This window comes from Cardiocondyla obscurior, linkage group LG03 (assembly GCF_019399895.1).
Source record: "Cardiocondyla obscurior isolate alpha-2009 linkage group LG03, Cobs3.1, whole genome shotgun sequence".
Classification (NCBI taxonomy): Eukaryota; Metazoa; Arthropoda; class Insecta; order Hymenoptera; family Formicidae; genus Cardiocondyla; species Cardiocondyla obscurior.
The window spans coordinates 1,825,851-1,838,083 of record NC_091866.1 but is presented as its reverse complement, the minus strand read 5'-3'; the positions used below and the strand labels follow the sequence as shown (position 1 = coordinate 1,838,083).

The window sequence follows — 12,233 nt, the reverse complement described above, 5'->3', positions numbered from 1 at the left end:
TTTTTAACGCGCACGTCAATATCCCGCGAATGCCTAAAGTACGCGGCATTGAAATTTATTTGTACTCTTTGACACAATAAATTAGAAAAAATAAATTACGCCTATTTAATTCTATCAGGTTTTAATATTTTACAATTTGTAATTATTGTAATTTGAAATTACTTAAGATTATAAAATTAATACAATATTTTGTCGATTTTTTTCGAGCTTGATTATAAAAAAAAGTTTTAGGTAAAATTTTAAATAAGAAAAGAGTACAAAAAAAATTTATAAAGTATAATAAAAACGTTATTAAAAAAAAAAGCAGTCTTTATTGTTTGAGCTAAAGAATAAAATAGAAATATTAATCTTTAAAAAATTATGTAAAAGTTAATCAGATAAAAGAAGCAGACGGTGCGTTTTATAAAATTCAAATGATTATTGTATAATTACTTGTGATGCGACAGACGAGTATAATTGCCTTATCTGTCTATCTATCTATCTATCTGCGAGAGCATCTGTCTCCAGAATACACAAGAAGCAAAACGAGCGTTAAGTACTCCGTTAATTGTGATAATATATCCACAATTAGTCTTAATATCGTGCCAAAAGTGCAACGTTATTTAAAAGGAATCTCTAACATTCAATACACCGAGAGTATATGCAAGAAGCGATTCCTATAAGCCGATTTATGTAACTTGCCTTCAAATGTTGCGACGCTTGAATTTAAAGACGCGACGCGAAGAAACCTAATTGCGTGAGCATTGTTGTATAAGCCTCTTATTATTCCTATATCTTAAAAAATCCTATTACCGTTGAATTACACGTGTAACCAACACATATTTATTAGCGTCATGTTCGCTTAAAAAAAAAAAAGAAATATCTTCTTTAACAAAATTATCTCGCGATCGTATAAAATATCATAAAAATCAGTATTTGCTCAAGATTATTTCAATTTAAATCTCGGATGCCGTTATTACCGATACGTCGTAATAAATCATAGACGCTCAATCGAGAAATCGAGTCGCGTTTCCGATTATGTAAGTACTCATGCGTGCAAAGGAACGTAATTTTCTGCGTCAGTGCTAAGCTGCAAGAAATACAACGGGATACCGACGAACAAGTTCATTCATTAGCGCGATCATTCTTCGAATACATTGCAAAAAGCGCTCTTCCTGTCTGTTAGATCGAATGTCAAGGTTTACTTCGGATGATCGATCGCTTGTACACCGCGGGCAATCGACCTGATCATTAGAACCTGTTCCTCTTAACAACCTCTTGATCTTTGGACTTAAATTCAAATTAACTACGGAATCCTAATGAATCACAACGGGCGTATATTAAATTAATTCATATATCTTTTTTTCTTTTTTAACTGAGAATCCGATAACTAGCTAAGCGCCCTGTTCGCGAACGTCGTTGTACGAATTTAAATTCTTACTTTTAAGAGTTCCGTGAAATTTTGAAACGTCGCTCGAGTACGCGCGCGATGACTCGTGCGAATTTATTAATAAAATCGTGAATGGTCTCGAGGTGAGCTATGACTGTCATTTTTACTTCGAGGGAAAAATGAAGAATATTAAGCTGAGCGCGGCATGTATGAAACTCTGAAGTCGCGAAGATCAAAGATGCACTGACCGAAAGGTTCGATGCCGCGTGCGCAACCAGACGCGACAGACGGCTGCTGACCTTCGTTGGAAAGAAGACGAGTGGCATGAAACGAAGGAAAAAGCGAGAAGAAGAGAGGGACTGCTAGAGTGCCGAGCGGCTGAGTTCGAGAACCGAGTTAACGGAGCGTCATACGTACGCGGAGCGTACTTGTAAGCGCTATAAGCGCTCGCGTGAAAATCGGAGCAAGAGCCGTTTGCCGCGCATGCCGCCGAGGGCTTGTGCATTCTCGGCATACTCGAGAATTGGAATCGTGACAGATAGCGATATATGAATTGTTTAGTTCTCACAGATTGTGGAATGTGATAAATGTGAGGCTGTCTGGTATCAAAAGACTTTTCTCTCTTGATATGTGAAAATTAGACACTGAATCATGAGTCTCGGTACGATTAATGTGAACAGCGCTTGATTTAATAATACTCAACGTCTGAACGAAACTTAGTATCAAGCTGAAGTGTTAAATTCGTAAACGTGCCAAATCCGTAACTTAATATTTTTTTTGTGAAATAAACTAGAATTACAAAACTTGCGTTACATAAAAAATTAATGTGTCACAAAAGCAGCTACTTTTATTTCAACAGAATTTTATTTATCTGTAGCCAATCAAAAGAGAAAAAAAGAAAAAAAGAAAAAGCAAAAAAAATAATGATAAGAGAAAAAAGAACTCCCTCAACGATTGTTATTTTTCAAGAAACCGCCGACGTTATTAATCACCTTTAACATATCGACTGATCTTCTTAATAAGGCGAACGGACGGTATACGAATATAAAGATTGCATCTTCCTCCGGGTCGCATGCGGAGCGCGTAGCTACATCCGGCCGGCTGGTGACCAGCCGCGAAGAGAGGCGGCGGGGAGGGAAAGAATACGGCTTTAAACGGCCACGTCGTGAGCGCGTCGCGCGGGCTGAACCCGCTGGTGCAGCTGCAACGGTCGACGCATCGTCGTTTCAGCGGCGCGGAGTAGACGTCACCCATGCCAGCGCGGCGCGGCGCGGCGCAAACAGCCGCGCGTTACGTAAAGGTCGGTCACCCGGCGCGTACTACTCTATCACGCCGCCGCCGCCGTTGTTGCTGGCGTCGCGTCGCCGCTGATGCTGCCTGCCGCGCGCAATTACCGCCTTCGTTTGCGGGAACGAAAAGGTTGTCTCGATTTAGCGGGATGTCACGAAGTAACCCTGGCTAATATAACGAGGTTTAAGTGTCACTCGCCCCGGAGAAAAACTCCGTCCGCGCATCGGAAACGAGCGCCGCTCCGGATCATCGTGAGACGTCACGGAATAATTTCTAGGCGCGGATAATGAGATCTTAATCGTTAATTGCATTTGCGAGTATTGCCCTCGCTTACGGGTGAGAAGATTGCACCGGTTTCTATTCCGGTACATCGAGAGCTTGTGCGTTCGATAAATAAGAAATATCGTATACGATTTACGTATTCGGTGCGTAATGAAAGAGAAAGAAAAATATACGCGCGTGTTTAACTGTAAATTAAATAAAATTCGTACAGATAAACAGCGCACGTCGCGCCGCGCGAGCTGTTTTATTTATAAAAGAAGCTGCAATTTCTCCGTCAAAGTAAGAAAATATGAGGCAATGCGTGGTTGAGATAAAATAAATCTTCAAAATATATTTCTCGAATAGTATATGCGAGCTATTAAATCAGCCGTAAACGTTGAAATGTTTTATTTCGACTATTCACCAGGTTCTAATGATGATCGGTACGATCACCAGCCAGCGAGATGCACAATGTATCAACGGTATGTGACATCTCGTTCGTTATCTGTGTGCCGCGGTAGTTACATGCATTTACATATAGCTTGTCTTTCTATTCTGGCAACGATCAATAATGCCCGGCCTGTCGTATGTGGTAGTACGTATGCACGCTATAATTCCTCCACGTGTCATCTGCCAAATTATTCGCAGGTATTTCCATTGGATGCGTCTTTTTGCATCGTTTACGTTAATAGAGTGCTCGACTTTACCAGTAAATCAATGTACGATAGTTCACGCTCCATTTTTAACTGAAATAATCCTTATCAATAATTTGTTTTTTTTTCTCTTTTTTCCTTGAGAGATGTGCGAATTAAAAAAGCAATATTTGTACTTATTAATAAAAAAAATGTATGAAAGGAAATTTTCGAAATATATCTTGATAGATTAATTCAACTGAGAACGAAACGTTCAGATTTGTTACATAAATTTTTACACATATAGATGGTGAGTAATAGATATAAAATTTATAAGAAATTCACGGAACTGCTAATTTTGGAATTGTCGATCGAAATTATATTCGAGTGCTATTAAAATATAAAATCAAGATATTATTAATTTAACCGTAAATTAAAAATGTAATAAAAAAAAAGAAAAAAGAAGAAAAAAAAAAGAAAAGAATTTTAAACGATTTTACGAAAATTTAGTTTCTTAAAATAACTCAAACGTTTAATCCAGCGAGCAGTTCCAGTTAAGTTACGTAAGAACAAAATAATTCCTGATGGTATCACGGCGAGCTGTTTGCCAAACCACAATTTAATATATAACATGTTTGATAAAACTGTCATAATTTTGGAAAGAGATCACAATTATGTACATGTATTATTTAAAAATTATATATAAATTTCTATAGTACAGATTTTACAGCGTTAATTTGTTTAATTACACAAGAATTTCTTGTTTTTTAATAAACAATTGTATAAAAAGCTGTCAGTTAATTAATCAAATTATAATTAACTACCAAGCTTCAGCTATCAATTATCAATCTAAATTTAGAAATATACTAGAATGTAATAACATTCTAACATATGAAATACAAACTTGCTTTAGTATATTCTACCGGAGTTAATTTTTCAAATCAAAATTTTAAATTATCTGAATTATTTTTTTCCGACGTTATTATTTTATCAATTTTTAATAATATGCTTATCCTCCTATCAATTCGATGTACCACGCACGTTATGTAAAATATTTTGCACGATGGGAATAAAAATAGAATTTTCACATTGCACATAATATCTATGTGAATCTAACAATAAGTGGCAACTAAATAGCCAAGCGAAATACATAGGAAGAAATTATGATCCCTACGGCCGCGCGACTCCTCAAACGAGAGCACGGAAATCATTGTTTATCGCCGACTGACACGTCTCGCCGGCGTGCCGTGCTCATTGTAAACGGTAATATTATGTAACGGCAGTTACACATATCTATAATAGACGTCGGCGACGTATATAATGGACGATACCTAAAGACGTAGACTTGTCCTCGTCAAACGCCTACTGTTTCCTCGATAAATTCGATATCCATTTTCATTGCACACGATGATTCAAATATGTTCTCTATGAGCTATATTCAGATCTGAACAGAAATACATAACTGCATACATTTTTCTTTTAATTATATGCAACATATAAGATTAAAAAAAATTTATTTAACGCTGCGTTAATCAATTTGCAAAGCTTTTTATTTTATTTTATATATTTAATAGATTTTAGATGTCAGCTGTAATATTAATTAAAATACATGTTTCTTTTTTTTTAAATATATTCTTATAAAGATAGAAACGTTGTAGTTCTTTTTATCTACATTTGAATTATTTGACAATTTGTTCATTTTATTTAATTTTAATGTATAAATTGATATATTCCTATTATAGATATGATTGTTTCAGTTATTTTGCAGTTATGTATTTTCTTTTCCTAACAGTTTTACAATTTCTTCGAAAATTTATCAAGTAGTAGTGCCCCGGTTTTGCGTCACGCGAGAAATTCCGTTCCACTTTTGCTAGGTGCTATTACTATCGGAAATTATCTCTGGAAAATGTCTCGACTTTCTCTCTGCTGTAGAAAGCGCCTCTCAGTCTTCAACATGCGATAGTAATGCTAACCTTCATCCGTGGTTTCGCGCATAGCCAAGGTGCCTTTTCATGGTCAAGTACCACAGCCGGTGATACTTCCGCTTGATCGAGTTTCCCGACTGTTCTTTGACCTACTCTCTCTTTATCAGAGGCCTTAATTATTCTTGCAATTTCTTCTATCGTTACTTTGCAGATTTCAATAATACCGATAATAGTCATTAAACGATTCAATCGATATAGAATTTTGTTATTAAGAAAAAAAAGTCGTTCTATTATCAAGTGAATACACGTCTCGGATAATTTTTTTTTTTTAGATTTTTCTCTGTTATTTATCAAATCTTGTAAAGTAATAAAAATAAGGAAATTTAGTTAACGTGAAAAAGTAGTGACGCATTGTACGTGCATAGATAAGATGTAGTCGACGCTGAAATTAGAGTGATTACTTGATAATTGTGATACGCGAGAAGAACGAGCATGGAGTTCTTAAGTGTTGATAACATTTCGAGGAAATACAATTAATGCAGATGAGCATATCGTTATATTATACGGTGATAAAATCAAATGATAAAGAAGATGTTATATTTGTTAAATGTAAAATATAAATTTATAACGTTTATGATATAAATAGAACTCGAGGTTAATTAATTCGACGAAACTAAATTTATAAATTTTATCAAACTTCTAGACAGCGGTAATAAAAATTTCAATCGTTCATTTATCGTAGAGTGATTCTGTAAAATTATATAAATTTGCTCTATCGCATCATTTAAAATAAATAATATATATCTCCAAGAATATTTTAAAACATTTGATATTTATATTTAAATGTTATATTTATTAAAGTAAAAAAAAAAAAAGAGAAAAAACTCAAGGCCTGTGCAAACTGTAAACAAGACGAGTAATAATTAATGATTTATATATTTTTTAATCACAGCTGTCATCACTTAATAAATCGTTGTATTTTTGTCGTATATAATTAGAAAAATTGCATCTAAATTATTTTTTTCTAATAGTGAAAATATATCACGTAGCTTCACAATAATTAAGGCCACTTCAATAGACTCGATACTATCATTATTCCTAATTGTTGATTCCCAAGTAATCTTGATCGACCTAATTATGGGCGCGTGTCCAAAAAGTTATACCTGGGTAGCCCAGCAGTATTGATGACTCGACACCCAGGATCTACCGAATAATTTTGTCGGGATGGGCAAAGTTGGGAGCGCTGCCTACGATTATGCGTCGCGTTAGTCCTTACATAACGCTTTTTATTATGTAATTGACAGAAACGCCGACCCTGCGTGTACGCACGCGTACGCCGGCGAAAGTCCCGTACCGGAAAAAGCCTCTAAAGTGAATGAAATTTCGATGGATTCGAGCGAGCAACTGTGATATGACTATTAATTGACTTTGGTCTTCAACATAAAAAAAAGATAGAAATTGATTTTAATTATTTCTGATATAAAAACGTTTTTGTAAAACTTCAATCATTGAAAAGCATAAAGAAAATTTTTTTTACTAATTGTCTAAAGAAAAAAAAAGTCACTTTTTTTTCTTATCTTTTACGGAAATATAATTGCACGCTTGTCTATGAATTTTTCTATTTTTTTTTAAATCTACTAATGGTCAAACTTTATAAATTAAAAACATATGCAGATTAAAATATATGATTAGGATCGAGTTTTGTGAGTAGAAATTTATAGGTAAGTACCAAGCAAATCAATGTTTTTTCGTGACGTAAATAATTAGCGTTTATCTGACGCAATACTTCACATTTTTCCATTCTGTGATATAATACTTGTGTACATTATATAATTGCATTACGTATATTATACAATCTACACGTATGGTATTCCTTTTGCGTTGAAAGGTCCGCAATCAAACTTATATCAATTTTTTGCCACTTATACAGTCCGGGTAGCATTAGAAATCATATCCGGGCTAAAAATACCGTTAAAAATTGCTAATGAAGTCATGAATTAATTTTCCTTAAAAATTCTAGAGTTTCTGATTGAACTGAATCCCGTCTGTGGATTATTACGCAGGCGAAACATAATAGATCGATTAGTTAAAATTATATCATACGTACGTTATGTAATACGATTAAGTACCATCAAATACACGTTTTAGCAACATGAATTTTATTTTATTAGGCTGTTTTTCTATTCCCTCCCGAGTATTTTTCAAAGCTCGTTTTAAGAGCCGAATGAGAGCAAGCCTCGTATCCGTACGTATCTACACCTCGCCTGCGATGCACTTTTCGTTAGATAATGTAACGATGGCTTAGGCGACTACGCGGTCGGAGCTCCGCGCACGCGGTGTCAACGTAACCATTTATATAAATCTATCGTTACGTAATCGGTCGACCGATCTCCACTATTACGACGCGCGTCCCGATCGCGGTGCGAGTACTAATGATTTTGCCGCGGTACTGGAGTATCGTGTAAACTTTTTTAAAACAATCGATAATTCAGTCTCGAATATTTCCACCTCGTACTTCGGAACTCCGACGGGGACATTTTGCTCACGTCTCCACTCCTATTACTTCTTGCTCGCTTCTTGCCCAATATTGTGATTACGTATCGTCATAAATTTTCATTAGCATTGAGCGGTGCGTTCGTTGGGAAAAGATATAATTAAAAAAGAAATTGTAAACCGATTAAATTTGTAACAATTGCGTGTATCTGGGATTCATAAGATTAATTTTTTTGTCGCAACGGTATTTTTTTATATGGCAATGTTCCGGCGCCTATCTTTTTTTTTTTTTTTCTTTATTAATCGTGAATATTTACACACGTTCTAATTCAGAATGTGGAGACAGTCTGAAAATATGTAGGCGGCAGCATATTATATCTATATCGGCACTATGCAGTTATGTACGTATACATATGTTATAGCAGATTGACTTTATCGTACGTGTGGGTTCGCCGCCTTCGCGATACACGGCTCTCTCGTCACATAACACGTTTGACTTTTTTGTCGGTGGATATTTTTATTAGAGAGATATTTTCAAAAATTTTGAATGCATAAAAAAGGGAAGAATTACTTGAATACTTATAGGTAAAATTATATTATTTCAGAGATCAATTAGTATTTAATTCCTGACCACCGCTCGCGAGGCAATTAGTTTTATTTCTAATACAGTATTTCGACAATTTTATTTACTTTATTAATCTCGAAAATGAGACGTATTAAATATTGAAGCAAATATAGGCTTATTAAATATTTACGTATCGTATCATTGTTATGTGTTATTTTAGATGGACGGTATTGCTACATTACAAATTAAAATTATAATACTCTGATACGCAAAGGCGCACTGCGTTGAATAATTTTATGTAATAATGACACGCGGATATGCGGTAAGTTTGTAATTATTTTTAAGACTCAAAACCGTTTCTCAACTATGTCTCAATGTATTACAATACGTGTAGTACACGTGTATGCATACGAGTAAATAATTTTATTATCGCCCACAGACCGCCGTGTCCTATCCGTTAAGTGTCCCGCAAATTCGTAAATGACGTTTCCCTTTACCGAGTGTAACGGGAAAGGAGGGAACGACGAGGGTGTATCCGTTCGCGGCGCTTCTGGAGTACGGCCGAAAATAAATCGGAGTCCCCCGACGTGAGCACGGAACCGACCCCGACGCGGTGCGTCGTGACGCGACGCGACGCCGACTCATGGCGGCTCGCCAGGAAAGCGCAAAGTTTACATAACAGAGAAGTTTGACAGTACGCCGGGCACGTGACCGCGGCCTCTATCTTATCTCGGCAAATACGCCCGGCCGACCGGCCGGCATGCCGCGGCATGTGCACGTCGCTCTTATTATCCCCTTTTACGTAACTGACGGCCGCGCGTATCGAACGGCCATCCTAGGCTCTGGGCGTTTCCCGCCAACTTGGTCCGCGGGCGGTTTCCGCCACCGATACCCCCCCAGGCTTCCGGTATCCTGCGGCGGACAAGATAAAAATAATCAAGTCGACCGGATCAACCTTTGGAACGCTTCCTTTTTCCGCCTTATCTCTTAAGCGCGTCAATTAAACAATTGTAAGTTGTGTAAACGGCGGGGTATATGCATGTAAGCGCGCCTCTTGTTATTCTTAATGGAATGCATTTCGTTCGTCTGTGAATTAATTAACCAGACTGAACACGTAGACGCTTTCTTACTAGTATTACGTTTTCCATGTCCAGTCCATTAAGGATTTTAATTTAATTAAAATTTTCTTTTCCTTCGACTGATGGAGCAACTACTGTTTTATAAATATTAATAAATTCCATTATCAGTTAGACGTTTTTTATCTTTTTTTTTTCTTACTGTATCAGAATTATTTACAAGCTTTTTGTCCGGGGAGTTCGTGGTTTTTGCTTCCGAGAACAAAAGTCGTTGACGAAAGGGATAAGCATTACGTAAGTATGACGTTGATAAGAGTTACGATCATAATTCCGTACGCGTGGAACAGAGCTGTTACGATATGTAGCATAGTTTATTTTTATTTTTTTTTTTTTTTTTTTTTGTAGTGCATAAGTTATACAACAAGCTCACGTGGAGGAATCACGTGTACAAAAGCAAATATCATAAGGTACTTGCTATATGCGATTAAATAGATTTTATCATCGCGTTCATCACTTTGCGATACAACTCATACTAGAGCACTTGCTGTTAATTACTGTTTGATCGTGAACATTTTTTAATTTCTCGACGAGTACAAGCATCACTCGTGACATAATTACATTTTATATCTCTAAGTATTCATTAAATATTTTAACTGCAAGCAGCATACAGAATGCACTCGCTAAAAAATATTCCCAGCCGTTTCTTATAGATTTTCGCGAGCTTACATTATGTAATTGCGCCTAGTTTGACACACATTCTTTATATAAACTTTATTTATAATCGATAATATATTTAAAAATGTAAAGCTGCACTTTAATTATTTAAACTGCGTAATTATTACTTAATCCTCTCATCACAACATTTTACGTTGTTATGTAATGTAAGAAAAATAGGTCGGTCCGTATGAAGGTAGAAAGGAGCATGTTGTAATCTGTTGTTGCTGTTTGCAAGGTGAAATAAGGTTTGAAATAGCGGATTCCAGTTCTCTCTGCGGTAATCTATTGCGAAATGCCAAATAAAGAAGAAGGCTAAATACGTACAAAAAAAAAAAAAAAAAAAAAAAAAATAATACGATAGAGAAAATAAGAAAAGGAAAAAAATGTTGCGTGTCACTGTGACCCAGTTTCCATTTGCGTTTTCCGAATATACTTTATCGTTGAATATCGGAAAACCCCGAGAACGCGCTCGACCTTTTCTTCACAATGTATGTACTACATGTTATGTTCGATGGAACGCGACAATTATACTGCGGACTAAAAATACTTAATTATATGTATATCAATGATATATGTAACGTAAAAATATTTCCAAAGTGCTAATAACGATTCAATTGAAAATAAATAATACCAAGGCAGAGAAGTATAATTCCTATCAAATGTTTAGAATATCATCGTTATTTTTGAACGTGTATATTTTTCAATTTTACGGATAATCCCCGACGTCGAGATTGAAACTATCCCCTTAATTAATACGATTCATATTACGAGATAAAAGTGACGATACCTTTTAATGCGAATATTATTTGTCCAATTAGAGAAAATTTCCGGCGGATTAAACGATGAATCATGAAATAATACGCGCGGAAGTTTGCCACCTCGTAGAATGAGTAAGAGCAAATTTCGCGATTATCTTACGTAATTTGCTCCGGTCATCGGAACTTGAAGTGTGGGCGCAACGCGCGCCATAAGACCTGGCTTTAGATCTGAATCGATTCGCGGCTATTCGCTACGTGGGTTTAACGTCGAATCGGCCAAATTTCCATTGTCGTGCCAGGCGTCATCCGGCTAACTCGTCGGATTGCCCCGCGGTGACTCAGTCGAGCCCGACAGTAAATCCTATTGCGAAAGTCGGATTTAGTTAACCGGACCGTTTGCACTCTATTTTGTATTATTCTTAGACCGCGTCGTAACTACGATGACTTTGTAGCCGCACTTTTTATTCCCCCCCATTCTGATATATTTTCGCCAATTACTTTTGGGACGAATTATTATCGAGACGGTCCGATAAAGGATAAATAAGCGTAATCGAGACGACAATGGCAATCACGAGTGTGATTTAACTGCAATGTAACTCGCGCTTGCTCCGGTACGGCAACATAGTGCAAAGATGCTCTCAGCCAATATATTGTGCAATCTAGTACTGCCCTCTCGCAAAGCGAATCGTAATCGGACTCAATTAGAAAATACGTAAGAGTTCAAGCAGCTAAATCAATTTAAGCACCCTACATTGATAGAAGCAACCTCGTGAGACCCTCTGTTGTTGCCGATTACCGTTTTGTCACGAGGGCCGACATTTATTTACGTGCGTCCGAGACGGATTTATTTTACGATACGCTCGTGATTATTCCGTATAAGAGATGATAAAAGTCTAATTCTTGCAAAAAATCTACACAGAAATTATTAATGTGGCTGTAAGCTTAAAAAAAAAAAACAAAAAAAATCTACTGCCATTATATCTTGCGCGCATTGTTTCTGATACTTTTCTGTCGTTAGAGCCACCCTCGAACGCAAGAAAACCAACGTATGGATTGCTATTCCGTTGTCGCCTTGACACAAATCGACTGCGCCTGCGACGGATTAATTTCGCTTCGCGGTAATTGCACAACCGAAACGCACTCACGG

At 36.4% G+C, this 12,233-nt stretch overlaps 1 protein-coding gene across 2 annotated transcripts in view; it reads right to left on the bottom strand.

Annotated features, from left to right (window-relative positions):
* LOC139101406 (LON peptidase N-terminal domain and RING finger protein 3) overlaps positions 1-12,233 on the bottom strand; it is a 32,739-nt gene that overhangs the window by 8,348 nt on the left and 12,158 nt on the right. The gene's annotated exons all lie outside the window — the stretch shown is intronic.